The sequence below is a fragment of the Schistocerca americana genome, chromosome 7 (genome assembly GCF_021461395.2).
Source record: "Schistocerca americana isolate TAMUIC-IGC-003095 chromosome 7, iqSchAmer2.1, whole genome shotgun sequence".
Taxonomy (NCBI): Eukaryota; Metazoa; Arthropoda; class Insecta; order Orthoptera; family Acrididae; genus Schistocerca; species Schistocerca americana.
This window is the reverse complement of record NC_060125.1, coordinates 474,288,042-474,303,845: the sequence shown is the minus strand read 5'-3', so window position 1 is coordinate 474,303,845 and position 15,804 is coordinate 474,288,042.

Below are 15,804 nucleotides of genomic sequence, written 5' to 3'. Positions count from 1 at the left end.
TCATGAAGCATACTGATAACTTTCTTCAAGTGCTTGTGTTTCAGTTGTTTTAGAAATGGCCTAATAAAATTTTATCTTACTTACACAAACAAGATTAAAAACTATCAGTTTTACTCATTCTCTGTGAATAAGAAATTTAAAAATAACCTGTATGTTCCCAGCAAGGATAGTGAAATTAACATCTATATAGGAGATAGATGGCTTCATCCTAATCATGTTCAGTTGTACATAAGTTTTAGGATTGTTAAAGATGATGGGACCAATTGCCCAACATATGATGGAAAATCAAATAACAAATTAATCGATAGTTATATGACAAAACTATTTAATTTTATAACTATGAGGAAAGGAAATGATTTTTTATCTTGAATTGAACATTCTTTTATTTCATCATCAGTTTTGTTGCATGTGATGTCATCTTTTGCTTATAAAATAACCATAGAAGGTCATATACTTAACAATGGGAAAATAAAGAGGAAGAAAAATGATGTGCTTTATGTACTTCGAAGATTATAAAGAGGTCATGTTTGAGGGCGATCTTTCAATAATTTTTACATGGTCTACAAGTGCTGGAGATGCTCCTCGCAGTTGGGCAAATCACAATGATACTGGAACTGAAATAAAGTTTACTCTTACAAATGCAGGCAGATTTGTGTAACTATAATTAAACACAAACCTAGTTTGAACAATTAGAGAATATTTCAAAAAATTCAAAAATTCCAATTTCTTGTGAACTACAAACTGTGGAAGTCGCTGCAACAAATTGTAAAATGGATTTTGAGTTAGATATTACGAATTTCTATAACTCAGCAGACTTTGATCTGCTTTACTTTATATTTGTTACATTTCAGACAAAGCAAAAAAGTAATCAGATAATTGATTCATCATTATCTGACCATAATAAGCTATGCACATTTTATCTGAAGAATGGAGAAAACGAATTTTTCCATAAGAAGTGTGGAACTGAGATCTGCTGAATAATTATTTGGCTTACCTATCAATTCTAGGTTTTAAGCAAATTATGCAACTGAAAGGTGATGTTGATATGAATCCATATAATTTCATAACGAATAATGCAATTTATGTCATAAATATTGTAATGTGTAGTTATTTTGTGTAAAGTGCTGGTGGGTAAACCTATTTTGTGATCACATGCAAGTCGATAACATACCTTAATGTCTTCTCATACCCAGGGTGGTAAACAGACATTCTACATAGCTATTAATTTTGGCACTGTAATACCGCTAATGTTAGGTGTGGATCATCTCAAATTTATTAGAAATTCTGCTGTGACATAACAACAGTGCACAAATTGATATAAATGAGAGTTTGGGATTTTTTTCTGAAATGAGAACACAACCTCTCCCTTTTTCATCCTACATTTAATTTATCACTGCTTTCATGGTTCAAGTGATACGTAACAAGCAATTTCAATTACTTTCAACTCTCAACAAAATAATTAACATTAGGCATTGAATATGTGATTATTAAATCTTTATCTATACGAATGAGAATGCTATAACTAGCAAAACAATTAAAATCTTCATCAGTGAAATTTATATCTATGTTGTCACAGCTGTTCAGTGGACTAAGTTGGTGGAGAATGAAATTTTATCTTTTAAACTAATGAAACTCTCATGTACTCAATGGAGAGTATGTTAGTATTCAACTCTTGAAATTCTATATTCAAAGCGTACGCAGGATGGAGTGAGCAAACTCTCAACTCAACATTTAATGTTGCCTAATGTGCATTTGAACATTACCAATCGGGAACTACGGTGGCGTTGTCTCTGTGCTGAATCTGAAACGCTAATTCCCTACTCTGGCCTTGACTAAATCACTCAGTCTCAACTTCCTGCGTTCTGTAGAATGTTAAATTTTCCCTAGTCGAAATAATGGCTATTGCACACTCGCTAAGAGATGGAGCGACGTGCACACTGCTCTGCCCACAAAAATCCCCCCAGGAATATGAACTGCCGCTTAACATGTGTCGCTACTATACGTGAAGTGTACTTCCCTCAGTTCGTAGATGTAAAGGTCTCAACGTCTTCGCTGTTTTTCCACACATAGTCGGGTCCGCTGCGAGATGAGAGAGCACTGTTAATTTAGTTCTCAAAAATGCTTTTATCTGATGTGACTCTCCCCACCGTGTCTCTTCTACGTTACACAGTATGGCTTCAGCCAACCGCTTCCTCGTTATAGGTGAATTTTTATTTTTCTTGCTGGGTCGCCTCTAGCCTTGTTAATGCTGTCTAGCCACTTACCCAAGGTCTCAGCTGTGTTTATTTAAAAGGTATTATATGGTTCACGCCTTTATTTCCTTCTGCACTGCAGCTGGGCCTTCTTTTGTTAATGTTTGTTGGGGTTTCCCAATGCCATTAGCCACGTGCACAGTCCACCTCCAAACTGCGGTCACTTTATCTCATTTACGCATGCCCCTGTCATTATAAGGGTAGATATTGTTTTGTTATTCGATACATGAGATTATTGCAATTGCTTCCTGTTAACGATATATTTTCTGGGGATTTTATTCTGTATCGCAATTATGAAGCTCATGTAAGGTCCGAAAAATGCGGATGCCTTACAATATGATTCATAGAAGGAATGTAGTTACCATTCAAAAAGCGATGATGAAACTTTGTGCAACTTTTAATGATAAAATTTCTACAGATAACTTTGCTTTTGTAATTATATGTGATAAAAAGAATCTCACATATGATACACAGCACAAGGTATTAACTGAGAGTTTTTAATTTTATAAATAAGTAAAAAATTAGATTTCCTTTGGATGGCAAGATAGAGGAAAAATTGAATACATCAATTAGAAGATGGTATCTATTATTGTTTTTGTGCTTAGCGTTTCGCATTTTTAAGATCAGTTACTATCTGGCTGACCAATAAACAAAAATCGATCTATATGGGTGCTAGCAGACAGCAGTTGTAGCAGACATTGTGGCTGACTGATAATCTGCACTCTGCTTCTGTATGCTAGGATTGCAACTTGCATTTACTCGACTTGCGCTGTTTGATATATAAAAGGGAAGTGGCTTACAATTCTCAGTGTGTAAGGTGAGTGTGTTTTAAATCATGAATTGTTTGCTAGTGACTTTTTATGGTTCAAATACTGGGAAATTTAAAAAAAAATCCTGGCTAGTGTAGCCCAGGGATTTGCAGAAAGAAATGTGTTTGGAGTAGTAAATTATCAACTAAAATTTAAGTTTAATTAATATTGTTTTTCGATATAAATGGAGCCCCTACTCAAGGAAGGACAATAATGCAAACAATTCTAATTTGTTTAAGCAATTAGTGAGCTAGAAGTAGATGCTTTGTATAACATTGAAGAATACAAATATTTTAATACTTGACATGGAGAAAAAATTTGTATGGAGCTTAATAATGAAAGCAAGAATCTTTTACCAGACAGGTATTTGAAACTAATAACTAGATATGGTTTCTACCCACCCGGTTACCCATGCGGTCAAACGCAATGCCTTCTGAGCAGGAAGGCATGCTGGTCCCCAGCACGAATCCGCCCAGCGGATTAGTGTCGGATACCGGTGTGCCAGCCAGTCTGTGGATGGTTTTTAAGGCGGTTTTCCATCTGCATTGGCGAATGTGGGCTGGTTCCCCTTAGTCCGCCTCAGCTACACTAAGTCGGCGATTGCTGCACAAACACTTTCTCCACGTACGCTTACACCATAGTTACTCTACCACGCAAACACTGGGGTTATACTCCTCTGGTATGCGACGTTCCTGGGTGGGGTGGGGGTGGGGGGTACTGGGGGCTGAACTGCACAATAACCTTAGGTTCGGTGTGGGGCGGTGGTGGGGTGAGTGGACTGCTGTAGCCTCTTGTGGTGTTGTGAACCACTGAGGACTATGGCGGGGACGACACCTCTCCATGCTTTCTAGGTCCCCTGTTCCATACAATACAATGTAATACCCTACAAATAGGATTTTCACTTTTTTGGAGGTGGATTTGTTAAATTGAGATACAATGGACTAAACAAAATGAAATATAATAAAAACGAATTTCATGATCTGGAATTTTTTAGTGTGATTATTCTCACTCACCATTGCACTGGCGCCATTTTTCTCTTCCAAATGGCCTCATCTCTCCTATTTCAGATATGTGGATGATATTTTAGTCATCTACAAAGGACCTGTTGATGGCATTGACCATATTTTCAATCTCCTCAGTGAACTTCTGGAGAAAATATCCTTCACCAGCGAACTCAGAAACGAGGCCCCTCAGTTGAATTTTCTTGACTTGACGCTTACAGTAGAGGAAAGTAAAATCTCATTTAATGTTTTTCGTAAAGAAACATATACCGATCAGATCGTACCTGCGTCTTCTACGCACCCACAGTCTCATAAGAACGCTTTCTTTCGCTCTACTATTCACAGAGCTATTTCTATTCCACTCTAGACAGAAAAACTCGAGGAAGGAATTAATGTAACCAAAACGATAGCAGTTAATAACGAATACGAACCTGCAATGGTGGATAACATCCTTAAAAAGAAAACTGTTGAAGGAGTTACTCCACTCGGCACTTCTATCGTTGAGTCCAGCCTAAAGAAGTAGTTTTTTTCTGTTGCTTTATTGGGGCCCATCTCCTATCAGATTCAGAGCCTTCTTCGTAATAAATACAACTGTAACGTCGCCTTTTCAACCAACAATTGTTGGAAAAATAACTGTTCATAATTTAAAATCGACCAGTTTCCCTTTGAAAACTTCTGGTGTCTATAAGATTCTTTGCGACATCTGCTCTTCTTACTACATACGACAAACACGACGTGCCTTTACAGTCAGATACAAAGAACATCTTTTAAGAAAATATGGTGCTAGCATCCAAAATTTGTCTTTTGTCGACCACCTTCTGACTACAGGTCACGCGCCTAAAGCTGTTCACTGTATCAATCTACATCTTCGTCTACATGGATACTCTGCAAATCACATTTAAGTGCCTGGCAAGGGTTCATCGAACCACCTTCACAATTCTCTATTATTCCAATCTCGTATAGCGCGCAGAAAGAACAAAAACCTATTTCTTTCCGTACTAGCTGTGATTTCCCTTATTTTATCGTGGTGATCATTCGTCCCTATGTAGGTCGGTGCGAACGAAATATTTTCGCATTCGGAGGAGAAAGTTGGTGATTGGAATTTCGTGAGAAGATCCCGTCGCAACGAAAAACGCCTTTCTTTTAATGATGTCCAGCCCAAATCTTATATCATTTCTGTGACACTCTCACTCATATTTCGCGATAATACAAAACGTGCTGCCTTTCTTTGAACTTCTTCGATGAACTCCGTCAGTCCTATCTGGTAAGGATCCCACACCGTGCAGCAGTATCCTAAAAGAGGACGGACAAGCTTAGTATAAGCAGTCTACTTAGTAGATCTGTTACATTTTCTAAGTGTCCTGCCAATAAAACACAGCCTTATGTTAGCCGTCCCCACAACATTTTCTACGTGTTCCTTCCAATTTAAGGTGTTCGTATTTGTAATACCTAGGTATTTAGTTGAATTTAAGGCTTTTAGAGTTGATTGATTTATCACGTAACTGAAGATTAACGAATTCCTTTTAGCACTCATGAGGATGACCCAGTTTTCGTTATTTAGGTTCAACTGCCACTTTTCGCACCATTCCGATATTTCTTCTAAATCGTTTTGCAGTTTGTTTTGATCTTCTGATGACGTCATCTGCAAACAACCGGAGACGGCTGCTCAGATTGTCTCCCAAATCGTTTATATAGACAAGGAACAGCAAAGGGCCTATAACACTGCCTTGGGGAACGCCAGAAATCACTTCTGTTTTACTCGATAACTTTGCATCAATTACTACGAACTGTGACCTCTCCGACAGGAAATCGCAACCCCAGTCACATAACTGAGACGATATTCCATAAACACGCAATTTCACTACGAGCCGCTTGTGTGGTACAGTGACAAAAGCCTTCCGGAAATCCGGAAATAAGGAATCGATCTGAAATCCTATGTCAATAGCACTCAACGCTTCATGTGAATAAAGAGTTAGTTGTGTTTCATAGGAACAATGTTTTCTAAATCCATGTTGACTGTGTGTCAATAGACAGTTTTCTTCGAGGCAATTCATAATGTTTGAACACAATGTATGTTCCAAAATCCTGTTGCATATCGACGTTAACGATATGGGCCTGTAATTTAGTGGATTACTCCTACTAATTTCTCTTAAATATTGGTGTGACCTATGCAACTTTCCAGTCTTTGGGTACGGATCTTTCGTCAAGCGAACGGCTGTATATGATTGTTAAGTGTGGAGCTAATGCATCAGCATACTCCGAAAGGAACCTAACTGGTATACAGTCTGGACCAGAAGACTACTGCCTTTTATTAAGTGATTTAAGTTGCTTCACTACTCCGAGGATATTTACTTCTACGTTACTCATGTTGGCAGCTGTTCTTGATTCGAATTCTGGAATATTTACTCCGTCTTCTTTTGTGAAGGCATTTCGGAAGGCTGTATTTAGTAACTCTGCTTTGGCAGCGCTGTCTTCGATAGTGTATCCACTGCTATCGCGCGGAGAAGGCATTGATTGTTTCTTGTTGCTAACGTACTTCACATACGACCAGAATCTCTTTGCATTTTCTGCCAGGTTTCGAGACAAAGTTTCGTTGTGGAAACTGTTGCATCTCGCACTGAAGTCCGCGCTAAATAACGAGCTTCTATAAAAGATTGCCAATCTTCGGGATTTTGCGTCTGTTTAAATTTGGCATGTTTGTTTCGTTGTTTCTGCAACAGTGTTCTGACCCGTTTTGTATATCAAGGAGGATCAGCACCGTCGTTTGTTAATTTATTTCGTATAAATCTCTCAATTGCTGTAGATACTATTTTTCTGAATTCAAGCCACATCTGGTATACAATTACATCATTAATTTTGAAGGACGGCGACAAGTGAATTTTTATCTGCTTTTTTGAATAGGTATATTTTTCGTTTATTTTTGGAGGATTTGGGGGTTACAATATTCAGTCTCACTACGACAACCATTTGTTCACTAATCCCTGTATCCGTTTTGATGATCGCTAATGGATTATTTGTTGCTAAGAGGTGAAGTGTGTTTTCACAACCGTTTACTATCTGCGTGGGCTCATGAACTAACTGCTCGAAATAACTTTCAGAGAATGCATTTAGCACAATTTCGGATGATGTTTTATGCGTACATCCGGAATTAAACATGTATTTTCGCCAACATATCGAGGGTAAATTAAAGTCACCACCAACTATAATCATATGAGTGGGGTACGAGTTTGAAATCAGACTCAAGTTTTCCTTAAACCTTTCAACAACTGTTATGAGCTGAATTGAGAGGTCTGTAAAAGGATCCAATTATTATTTTATTCCGGTTGCCAACAATGACCTCTGCCCATACTAGCTCACGGGAACTATCTACTTCAATTTCGCGACAAGTTAAACCACTTCTAACAGCAACAAGCCACCGTCAACCTGTTTAGCCTATCCTTTCGGAACACCGTTAGGTTCTTCGTAAAAATTTCGGCTGAGCTTCTCTCAGGATTTAGCCAGCTTTCAGAGCCTATAACGATTTGAGCATCAGTGCTTTATATTAGCGCTTGGCGCTCTGGTACTCTCCCAAACAGCTACGATGATTTAAAACTGTTATACCGATGGTTCCTGTATCTACGTTCTTCCTGTGTTCGGCCTGCACCCTTTGTGTATTCTGTTACAAGACAGTTTATCTGGAAACAGTCACGTATGCAAATTTATTCTGAAAGACCCAATTGTTCGGAATATTTAAGTGGCGTCGAGGAATATGATAAACAGCAGAACTAGTGATTGACGGTAATTGACTAGCGCCACCTTACTTTTTTTTACTGTTAATTAGGATTTGCATTCCTTGTAGACGTGAGAGAAGATTGAAAGCATTCTGAGCAATGAAAAAAGGATGAGGATTCCCAAGGACAGTAGAGTCGGCCATCTCCCCTGGAATCAGTTCTACATCTACATCTACATGGATACTCTCCAAATCACACGTAAGAGCCTGGCAGAAAGTTCATCGAACTAACTTCACAATGATTGTCTATCACTCCACTTCCTAACAGTGGGCAGAAAAAAAACGAACATTCATATCATTCCGTGCGAGCTGTGATTTCCCATATTTTATTATGATAATTGTACTGCCTGCTATCGGGTTCCCCTAAATGGCAGGCAGCACCGCATAACAGCCACGCTATGAGGGAAACAAACCAACAGCCAAACAGGCGAAGACATCAGCTAAACACGCCAAAGAGTCCAGTCGATCAATGTTCAAAACATTCAAAATGTGTGAATTGAACATTCAAAATGTGTGAAATCTTATGAGACTTAACTGCTAAGGTCATCAGTCGCTAAGCTTCCATACTACTTAACCTAAATTATCCTAAGGACAAACACACACACCCATGCCCGAGGGAGGACTCGACCCTCCGCCGGGACCAGCCGCATAGTCCATGACTGCAGCGCTTAAGACCGCACGGCTAATCCCGCGCGGCAATCGATTAATAGGAACCTTTCCTTACAGAGGTCGCCGCGACATATCCGGCCACGGTTTCCTACGCCGGGTTTCTATTGGCTCCAGCTCACTATATAGGCCCGGCCGATCGAAGGCATACCAGTCTTCGTCCGCTGCTAATGGCAACCGCTATAGCAGAGTCTCCGAGAAAATATCACCGATGTCGCTGTACTGCACCGCCGATCAAAGTACCAGCCGACCGAGAGGAACCACATCTCCGGCTAGATCGACGGACGTCTACATCTATTGTACAGCCAGCTATTGTATTGTAGAAGAAGTTACGCTCAATAAACTGTTGGAGAACACACCAGTGGCGACGAGTAAGGATTCGACAACCAAAATAAGATGGAACCACAACAGCAACAGCAGTGCAGCAGGTACTGAATCAACTTTTTCAACAGTTCGCGATACTGCAGCAGGAACTGATTGCCGAAATTCAGTCTTCACCGTCCACCGACACCGCCAGAGTTCAGGCATTAGATGAAGACGCTGAAGATTGGGAAACATACGAAAAGAGGATTCGTCAACATTTCCAGATTCATCAGGTATCCCAGGAAAATTATCAGAGAGCCTATTTTCTTTCTTGGAATGTCTCCCATATGTACGTGCTCCTGACCAAACTCCAGCCATGTGATCCCGACAGTCTTACCTTCACCGCCATATGTGAGTGTCTCACCTCCTACTATCGCCGCAGATATCACGTCATGGCAGCAAGAGTGGAATTTCACCAGAGTCGAAAGAAACCCGATCAGACGTACCGACAATGGGCTGCTGAACTCCAAAGTCTCGCTGGGAAGTGCAACTTCGTCACCCACATATCTCGGGAATCTTACACAGATGACATGGTCCGGGATCACCTGATCCAAGCAGCCCCAGATGCGGCTTTCGGCCACGACGCCTTAAAGTTGGAGGACCCGTCGCTAGATTAAATCATAGAACTTGCATTAAAGTTTGAAGTTTCCACTGCAGCTGACCGCAGATTGGAAACGTGGGTCGACGTCGCAGCCATCCGAGAAGAGACTTCCGACGTCCAGGAGGACGACGCGGCCATATACGCACCTTCACGCCGCACTCCGCAGCGCAACACCCCGGCATCTTCTCGACGTACGGACAAGAAAAAACGACGGTCGTTCCAGGAAGACAACCAGCAGCCGCCGCAGGGAACCCCTGCGCCTTCCATTTTGTCCGGGATGCTACTCCCTGCATGTACGCGAGGATTGTCCTGACCGCTGGGCGACGTGTCGCCGTTGCGGTCGGGACGGTGTAAGTAGGCTGTTTAGGTTTTCTTATCGGTAACGCCACGTAGCGCTCTGTATGAAAATCACTGGCTGTGCTGTGTGCAGTCTGTGGCTAGTTTGCATTGTTGTCTGCCATTGTAGTGTTGGGCAGCCGGATGTTAAGAGCGCATAGCGTTCGGCAGTTGGAGGTGAGCCGCCAGCAGTGGTGGATGTGGGGAGGGAGATGGCGGAGTTTTGAAATTTGTAAGACTGGATGTCATGAACTGCTATATACATTATGACTTTTGAACACTATTGAGGTAAATACATTGTTTGTTCTCTATCAAAATCTTTCATTTGCTAGTTATGCCTATTAGTAGTTAGTGCCTTCAGTAGTTTGAATCTTTTATTTACCTGGCAGCAGTGGCGCTCGCTGTATTGCAGTAGTTCGAGTAACGAAGATTTTTGGTGAGGTAAGAGATTTGTGAAAGGTATAGGTTAATGTTAGTCAGAGCCATTCTTTTGTAGGGATTTTTGAAAGTTAGATTGCGTTGCGCTAAAAAATATTGTGTGTCAGTTTAAGCACAGTCATGTATAAATTTTTCTAAGGGGACGTTTCATATGTCGACCCTTAGCCGAGGATACCTCATTGCAATCTTCTGATTTTTTCTTGTAGTTTGTGTACTTATTGTAGCTTTTGTTTATTGCTAGCACGTAATTGTAGAGAGAATTTCCTTTGTAGTTGTAGTTTTTCATTGTTGTACAGTAAAACGGTTGTGGCATGGATGTAGATTTGCAGCAAGTATTTCGCAGCTGCGCTCACAATTAACGAGATATTATTTTCAGTGCTACGTTAATGTGTTCTCTTATTTTTGCTCTTCAAATTGTGCTTTTCTGTGTTATCGTGTGAAATATTGTGACAATAATGGCGTGTGAAAAACGTAATATTAGGCTCCAAAGTAAACTGAGAAATGACAGTGATGACGAAAGCAGTGTGTTAGCGCTACCGAGTAATGAATTAACTAATGTTCAAAGTAGTAATTTGGTAATTGTGCACAGGGAAATGGAGCGGGCTGCAAACAATGGTGTAGACAGTGAAACAATTAGTGAACAGGGAACCATTATCGATCGATCGGTCGGCAACAGCTTGCCTCAGGAATCCGAAATGACAGGACACAATCTTGCAAATACTGTAGATTCAGGTTTTGCGTCCTCACCGTTTTCTCAAATAAGTCAAGACACATTTTCTGCTTTTCAAACTGCGAATATTGCCGATTCAAATGCACTGCCGAATAGCACTGAGGAACGTGTTTCAGACACCAGTGCATTGTTATTACAATTAATGCAACAAATGGGACAAAAGCTTCAAAAGTTAGACACAATGGAACAAAATCTTCAAAAGTTAGACACAATGGAACAAAATCAGAAACAAACACAGCAAAAGCTTCAAAAGTTAGACACAATGGAATAAAATCTTCAAAAGTAAGACACAATGGAACAAAATCAGAACAAATACAGCAAAAGCTTCAAAAGTTAGACACAATGGAACAAAATCAGAGACAAACACAACAACAGTTAGACACAATGGAACAAAATCAGAGACAAACACAGCAAAAGCTTCAAACATTAGACACCACACTTGAACAAACACGTGAAGATTTAACTACTGAGTTACATAACATTGAATCGAAATGTCAAAAAGTCTGTAATGACGTAAAAACACAGATTTGTGAGCATTTTCAACCTATTTTTTCGCGGCATGAAAATGCATTACAGAATCACGAAGCAGCCATAAAAGAACTGCAAACTATTGTTCATGAAAATCATGAGACCTTGCAAGCTAAAATTGACTCAGTTGCATCTACCGATTCGGTTACGCAACTTGAAAAAACTCAAGAAAACTTAAAGGACACAGTACATGCTCTGAAAATTGGTTCAGAAAGACACATGGAGGAAATTAGTTCATTATCAGAGAAAGTAGTTGAACTTTCGGATCAGCTAAATAATTTATCTACGAAGGTAGATGATAATCTGAATGACACAAAACCGGTAGTCTTTAATGACACAGAAGAGTGCGAACAAATTAGGAAATTCAAACAAAATCAGAATCAAATTAATACACAACACCAAAGAGAAATCCGGGAAGTACAAGATCAGCTGACACAGGCAATACAAGAATTACATATTTCAGAGGACATTCGCGCTCCAATACGGGAAGAGGGACATAGAAATACGGAACAGCCACAAAATAATAACACAGGGCACTTCCGAAATTATGAAAGAAATTGGCAAGGTACTCCGAATTTTGAGATGGAACCGCCGAAACGACGTAACAATGACCGCCATGCGACTCGCCGACATGATGATTTTGACTATAAGCTGTTCATTACTACACGTAAATTCAAAACATTTAAGAATTCTGGCAACGACATTCATCCACAAGCGTGGCTTCATCAATTATCTCATTGTTTTCCTTCCAACTGGTCATTAGAACACAGATTAGAATTTATGTGTGGCTACTTAGAGAATGAACCCGCTGTAAGAATGCGATCGGTCATTCACAATTGTCACAGTGAAGGAGAATTTTACCATGCCTTCCTCTCAGCATATTGGTCTCAAGCTACACAAGACCGAGTAAAACATAGCATCATAATGATGAAACATTTCGAACAATCTGAATTTTCCAGTCTTGTGAAATATTTTGAAGACATGTTGCACAAGAATCAGTACCTGTCAAACCCATTCAGCCCCTCAGAACTCATCCGCATTTGCTTAATGAAATTGCCTGAACATTTAAGAAATATTATTTTGGTAGGACGTTGCAAAGACGACATTGAAGCTTTTCAGGGACTCTTACAAGAATTAGAAATTGACACAGACAGTCGCGGGATGCGAAAAGAGGAAAACAATCACTACAGGTCACATCCGTCACAATTCCGTGACGACAGAAACAATAACTGGACACGACAAGTCTATTCTTACAACGCAAATCGTGACCAAAACAGACACCACCCATATGACAACCACTGGCAGCGTAATAATAGTTACAGAGAAATATCGCATTTCCGTAGTAATGAATATGACAGAGATTACCATAGAAACAGACAATATGGCATCCAGAACTATTATTATCACGGGAGACAGAATAACTTCAGACGCAACGGTCCACCGTGCAGTGATAATTCAGGGAGAAATTCTCCACCACTTAACCGACAAGAAAGAAACTACAGGAACTACCGACATGACGACAGACGATATAATGGTAACGACAGACTTGAATTGCATCAGAACTGGCGAGAATCAAACAGAGCAGGGCACTCTCGACAAGGTGAATTTGTAGAAGTTAGGCCTCCTAATCCCAATAACGACGCGCGCCAACAAAGAGACAGACAATGACTCCCACCGCAGGCAGCCACGTGCGCCAGCTGGCTGGGAGATTCCCGGCGGGGTCAGGGATTTTCTCTGCCTCGTGATGCCTGGGTGTTGTGTGATGTCCTTAGGTTAGTTAGGTTTAAGTAGTTCTAAGTTCTAGGGGACTGATGACCATAGCTGTTAAGTCCCATAGTGCTCAGAGCCATTTGAACCATGAACTGCTATATACATTATGACTTTTGAACACTATTGAGGTAAATACATTGTTTGTTCTCTATCAAAATCTTTCATTTGCTAACTATGCCTATTAGTAGTTAGTGCCTTCAGTAGTTTGAATCTTTTATTTAGCTGGCAGCAGTGGCGCTCGCTGTATTGCAGTAGTTCGAGTAACGAAGATTTTTGGTGAGGTAAGAGATTTGTGAAAGGTATAGGTTAATGTTAGTCAGAGCCATTCTTTTGTAGGGATTTTTGAAAGTTAGATTGCGTTGCGCTAAAAAATATTGTGTGTCAGTTTAAGCACAGTCATGTATAAATTTTTCTAAGGGGACGTTTCAACGGGCACCTTGCATCTGTCTGTCGCTCTGCCATGGCATCGATCTCCCGGCGCTCCGACACCGAGGCGTCCATGGGCATCAACCAAGTTGTGTCTTCGGCGTCATCCAAACTGTATACTGATGTCACCATATTGGGTAAGCCAGTTCGAATGCAGGTCGATACAGAGGCTGCGGTATCCCTGCTCAATTACACTACCTACACCGTTTTAGGAGCGCCAAGCCTTCAACTGGCTCCTCGACGCCTCCTTACGTACAACAGACAGAAAATCGCTTTGTTGGGGCAGTTCACGATGGTGATTTCTTACAAATCTGTCAGTTGTACGATTTCTTTTCTGGTAGCCAACAGTTCCGATGCTACCGATCTGTTTGGGTTGGATGCTTTGCAAATGTTTGGGTTCACAATCGACGATCATGTACATCTGGTTTCTCCACAGGTGCCGTTTCCCGAAGTTGACTCTCTCTGCACCAAATTCCAGGATCTCTTCTCCCCCGGCATCGGGTGCGCCAAGGGGTTTGCATTGACCCTCCACCTCCGGCCGTCAGCCCGCCCTCGATACTTCCGGGCGAGGCAGGTCCCCGTCGCTCTCCAGCAGCCACTGCGTGACGAATTGGACCGTCTGCAACAGGAAGGGGTGCTACGGCCTGTTCAGTTCAGCCCCTCCCTCAACTCCCAGCTCCAGGTGGATGACTTTCCGCTCCCTTGGTCTGATGATCTCTTCCGTAAATTGATCTCTCTGAGGTGTACCTCCAGGTTCCTTTGGATGAAGCTTCTCAAGCCCTCACCGTTCTGAATATGCCCGCCGGCCTGTTCCAAGTCACACGCCTCATGTTTGGCCTGGCTAGCACCCCGGCCATTTTCCAACGGTTCTTGGAACAACTTCTGCAGGACATTCTCGGTTGCATTAATTACCTCGACGACATTGTCGTTGCGGGCCCTACTGCTGTAGTCCATCTTACCAACTTGCGTCAGCTGTTTCTTCGCCTCCACCAGGCTGGGCTAAAATGCAGTAAGGAGAAGAGTTCCTTCTTTCAACCTTCCATTTCCTATTTAGGACATGTTATTTCACATAAAGGCATCTTTCCGTCATTTTACTATGTGGAAGCCATACACCGCCTGCCTCCCCCATGGGACATCCATCAGCTGCAATCCTTCCTTGGAAAAATATCGTATTACTGGAAGTTCCTTCCGTCGGCCGTTCAGGTGGTGGCCCCCTTATATCACTTATGCCGCAAAAATGTCCCCTTCAGTTGGTCACCGAGCGAGGTGGTGTAGTGGTTAGCACACTGGACTCGCATTCGGGAGGACGACGGTTCAATCCCGTCTCCAGCCATCCTGATTTAGGTTTTCCGTGATTTCCCTAAATTGTTTCAGGCAAATGCCAGGATGGTTCCTTTGAAAGGGCACGGCCGATTTCCTTCCCAATCCTTCCCTAACCCGAGCTTGCGCTCCGTCTCTAATGACCTCATTGTCGACAGGACGTTAAACACTAACCACCACCACCACCACCATCATCAGTTGGTCCCCAGCCTGTGAGACGGCCTTTTCCACCCTCAAACGCCAGTTGCAATCGGCCTCCTGCCTGATGCCGTATGATTCGTCTCTGCCATTGCTCCTGGCCATGGACGCCTCTGATTACGGGGTCGGGGCTGTCCTCTCCCACAAGCTTCTGGATGGGACAGAACATCTGGTGGCTTTTCTATCCAAGACCCTAACTGCCACCCAACTGAAGTACTCTCAGATCGAAAAGGAGGCATTGGCTATCGTATTCGCCTGTTCCAAACTCAGGCCTTTTTTATATGGACGGGCCTTTCATATCGTCACTGACCACAAGCCCCTCCTCTCCCTGTTTTCCCCGGAGGCCCGGCTTCCTATGAAGACGTCTCAGAGGCTTCAACGATGGGCCCTGTTCCTCTTGCAATTCCGTCACACCTTGTATTTTAAGTCTACCTTCCAGCACGCCAATGCGGATGCTCTTTCCTTTCTTCCTCTTGGTCCTGACCCTCCATTTGACTCTTCGGACATCCTCGTGTTCCAAATTGATGAAGCGATCCACGACAACCTGCGCGGGATTCCCATCACGGCCTCAACGGTGGCAATTGCGACCACGCGTAA